The 4,565-nt window shown below is 33.2% G+C and overlaps 1 protein-coding gene across 1 annotated transcript in view; it reads left to right on the top strand.

Moving 5' to 3' along the window:
- The window catches only part of LOC105814766 (chromosome unknown open reading frame, human C2orf73), a 61,057-nt gene that overhangs the window by 53,168 nt on the left and 3,324 nt on the right, over nucleotides 1-4,565 (top strand). The window lies entirely within an intron of this gene.

The following is a 4,565-nucleotide window of genomic DNA, read 5'->3' as shown; positions in this document are numbered from 1 at the left end:
TTGTTGACAAAATATAAATGGCTAGATACCAACTTGTTTAGAAAATTTTTATTTTAATTAGATCAAGTTTCCAAGAAACAGAGAGTGGATTTCAAACATTCTTCATGGACTTTGCCTTATTTTTTGTAATTCTCATCTAACAAGGCTTCTTGCAAGTAATTACTTTGGCATCATTTGAATTCTTAAGTAGAATAACCACTAAGCACCTGAATATCTTCTTTGATGTTTTCACACTTAGATATTCCTCATCATTGTGGGCTTCTTTAAAAGTCTCATATGTTTGCATAAATTAACATAGTAGGTATGTCTAATTTTAATAAGTGTAGTGTCTGGGTGAGGAATTTCTCTCTGTAATAGTTCAGATTACTTTCCTCTTCCTTTATTAGTTCCCATGAAGAAATGAATGCTTTTCTAAGTTGTTATTTTTGAGATTCTGGGAGGTTCTAGATCACTGTTTAAAAGATGATTCATTTTAATATATTTAATTGACTTCCATCTCAAGTATTACTGTTTCAGTTATCTGCATGACAAGACCCCTCAAATTTAGTTGCTTAAAGCAACAATTATCCTGTTTGCTCAATGAACTGCAATCTGGACTGGGTTCAGCTGGGTAGATCTTCGTGTGGTCTTGGTGGTGGTCATTTATGTCGCTGCATTCAGCTGGCAGGTGGTCTGAGGACTTGGACTCAGCTAGAATGCTGGAATGACTGGGCCTCTTCTTCTCCCTATGGTCTCTACATAATTTCTCCAGCAGGCTAGCTGGACTTCTTACCTGGCAGCTCAGGGCTCCCAAGAATGCAAAGGCAGAAGCTGCAAGGGTTTCTTAAGATTTGTGCCTGGTCCTGGCACAGTGTTACTTCTGTCATATCCTATTTACAGGGAGGGGACTAAACAAGGATTTGAATACTGAGAGGCCTGATTCACTGGGGCCACCCATGTAACATATTATAACAATGTCCTTAAATAGTTCTTCCACTGAGAGTTTAGGAGCAGCCAACTCTTCACCTTCCTTTGTCTGAAAATGTCTTTACCCTTACTCTTTAATGAATGAAAGTATAGCTGGGTATAGAATTCTGGGTTCACAATTATTTACCCTTTACACTTAGAAGATATTATTCCACTGTCATCCATATTCTATTCTGTCAAGTTTGCAGGCAGTCCAATTGTTAATTCTATGAGAGTAATTTGTTTCAGTATAAAGATTTTTAATTTGAAAGAGAGCCTTTATGTCTAGAGTTATTTATGATTTATGGTTTAAATTAATATTCCAGTTTTAACATTATAAATTTCAAAAATATTTTCCATAAGCCTTTTAAAAATATTGTATAAAATAATAATAGTAACTTTCACTTGTTCTTTGATGTCTAACTCAAGTTGAATAAATGATATATACCTTAACAATGACTCATTTACAAAACATAGTCAATTAAATTCTACTTACATTTTAAACTGCAAGTGTGTTGATTTAATTATATTCTGTTTTCTTCTTAAACACTTTAAATACATTTACAAGGAAAACTTAAAACTTTGACAATCAAAACCTTCCCAAACACTTAAATAATTCCTATAAATTCAACGAATTAAACCTAATATATGTTAAAAAACCTTATAAATCTAATAAAGTAAATCCAGATATCTCAAATATTTTAACACTGTTTATAAACTTACTGTTTGCCGTACTATCTCATCTTATCCAACAGTATGGAATATCTATTCAGTTTTACTTTCACGTCTTTGAGAGTTTTAAAAGGCCTTGTGAATTATTTTTTAATTTCTAGAAACTTTATACTGTATAGTTTCTACTTCTGCTGAGAATATCTTATTTTTTGTTATATTTTCTGGTAGGTTATCACTATTGTAGAGAAATATTCTTGATTTTTATGTATTTATCTTATAAATGTTTACCTTGCCACACTTTTATTCTTATAATTTATTGATTCTTGTGGCTTTTCTGTTCAAGTAATTTATATTACTTACCAAAAAGGCAACTTTTTCTTTTCCTTTGTAATCATTATAGTATGTTTTTCTTTTTTATAATATTCACCAGGGTCTCCATTAATATGTTAAACAATGAAATTTAGTTCTGAGTTTTTATGGGTATAATATTTATTTTTCTGTTCTTTAGTCCTTTTTCAGAAAATAAAAATTTTTGTTATTTTCTCCCATATATCTTAGGCACTCTCCTTGATTTATTTCTAGTCTTATTTGAGTTCTTTCTCTAGGAGAAAGACCTACTTTTCAAAGTAGGTCTGTTTTATGGGGAAATCTTCTGAGGCTTTCCTCACCTCCCAGTATTTTTAAAATTTTGTCTTCATAGTTAAATGACTGTTTGGGTGGATATAAAAATTCTAGGCTTAAAGTTCTTTTCCTTTTAATGTTTAAAAAATTTTACTTGGTTATCATCTTATGTCCATTGTTGCTATTGAGAAATTTGATATTAATCTACTTCTTAATTCTTTGCAGGTAATCTACCTCTTCTCTTTGAAAGCATTTATAATTTTTTCTATGTCCCAGATGATCTTAAATTTCTCTATTAAGTGTCTTGAATGTGAGCTTTTCCTTCTCCATGCTGCAGGATAGGGAGGAGAGTGAAGATAAGGAGAGGCCTAGGGTGCAAAACTTGAGGAGGCACTTAATCTTGGGGTCATGCCAGTGCCCCCTTAAATTTTGCATCCCTTGTGCTTCACTTACCTCATCTTATTCCTGCTCTGTTATCTGTTTGGTATTCTGTGAGCTCTTTCAATCTGAGGTCTTTGACCTTTCTTATTCTTGGATATTTAGCACCATTATTTCTTCAAACCTTTCCTTTCCTCTATTTCTTCTGAATTCTAGTATTGATATTTCCACCTTCCATGTCTCTTAGCTTTTCTTTTATGTTTTTATTTCTTTATCCTTTCTTGCTGCCTTCAGGGAGAGCTTCTCAGTCTGATTTTCTACTTCATGAATCTTCTTATTTACCCCATCTATTTTTTTAAATTTCAACTGTTATATTTTTTATTTCTAACATTTTATATGATTCCTTTTTTATAACCTCTTACTCTTGCTTCATATTAGTGGTACTTTCTTCTATATCTTTGAGGATATTTGTTATGCTTATTTTAAATTCTTGGTGTATTGGTTCTAATAATTCTGCTTCACATAGTATATGTTTAAAAATTTTCTTTCTTTAATGGTCTAGTTTATGGTAGGTCATGTTCCCCTAGGGGAATCAGCAGCCCTGTGCTGGCAAAGGCTGAAGACCAGGGGCTGGTTTGTGTGCCTCCCAGTGAATTTAAGGAAAGAAAATGAGGCTCAGGTTGGAGATCCTCAGGTATCACAAAACCAGCGTTGACTGTTGTTACTTGCTGTCACTGTACTAGGCCAGTCCTCTAGTCAGGAATTCGCTCTACCACCCTTAAATTGTTCAAAAAGAGGCATTGCTGAAAGAAGGCAATATCTTGATTTTTTTTTTTTAATATGCCAGCACTGAGGGTTGCAAGGGAATGTTGGAGGAAGAAATGCCCAAGGGGGCAGCATGCACCCCTTATCAGCTCTTTGTCCTGGAGGGACTTCTGTGCCCTTCTGATGTTAATTTGCTATAACAGATGGCTGGGCAGTTGCTGCCAGTTTCTGTGGCCACAGAAAGCAATAATCTTCTCAGGGTGACTAAAGCTTTTGGGATTTCTCACAGTGTTTTTAAAGTTCATCAGACTCATGCTTCCTTCTCCCTTCCATAGTTTTCCCTTTTGTCAGGATACAAAAGAGCTGGTCCCTTGCTAACTTTGAAGACCCTGCGTAATAATTTGACCCCCACATCCTAGAGACTTTATAAACATTGTCTTCAACCCTCACAATTCTGAAAGCAAATTACTATTATTCCTATTTTAAAGAGGAGGAAATGGAATCTCCATGAAGTGATCTTTTCCAGAGTCACACAGCTAGGCAATATGGTAGAGATAAAGTTTGGAAACATGTCTAGTTTATCCCCAAACCCATGCTTTGGATACTTTATTAACCCCACCTGATTACTGCCTAAATTTAGAGCTTCTTCATGTTTATCCAAGAAGTTATCAAACTGTGTTTCTGAACACACAAATCATCTGTGAGCTGGACCACAGTATTGATCCAAAAAATGCTAGTCTTTTCCCACTTGGTGGAAAAAAATAAGTTATCAGTAGACTTTTCGGTGTCATAATTACTAAATATTTGCACTGCTGTTCTTTGTGTGCTAGCAAGTCCTAAATAAAAAGATAATGATTAAGTAGAAAATAAGTTTTGAGTAGCTGATCTCAATTAGAAATCAAGAAAATATTATCAGTTAACATTTTTTTCCCTGCTAATTGGGAAACCATTGCCATTTTATATCATGTAATGTATAAATATTTGAATACTCATCATTTTTGCTAATAAAATTAGTCTATATCATTATCTGAATACTGAATTCATAAATTCTTAATAAATGTAAATTTAGTACCATTTTTCTTTCCTATGTATTCCTCCCAATGTTAAAGGTATAATTTTTAAAAATTAAATTTTATTTTATTTTTTAATAGTTGACATATGTATATGGTACAAAATAATATACC

This window comes from Propithecus coquereli, unplaced genomic scaffold (assembly GCF_000956105.1).
Source record: "Propithecus coquereli isolate 6110/MARCELLA unplaced genomic scaffold, Pcoq_1.0 Scaffold305, whole genome shotgun sequence".
NCBI classification, from domain to species: domain Eukaryota; kingdom Metazoa; phylum Chordata; class Mammalia; order Primates; family Indriidae; genus Propithecus; species Propithecus coquereli.
This window is presented reverse-complemented; position numbering and strand designations above follow the sequence as displayed.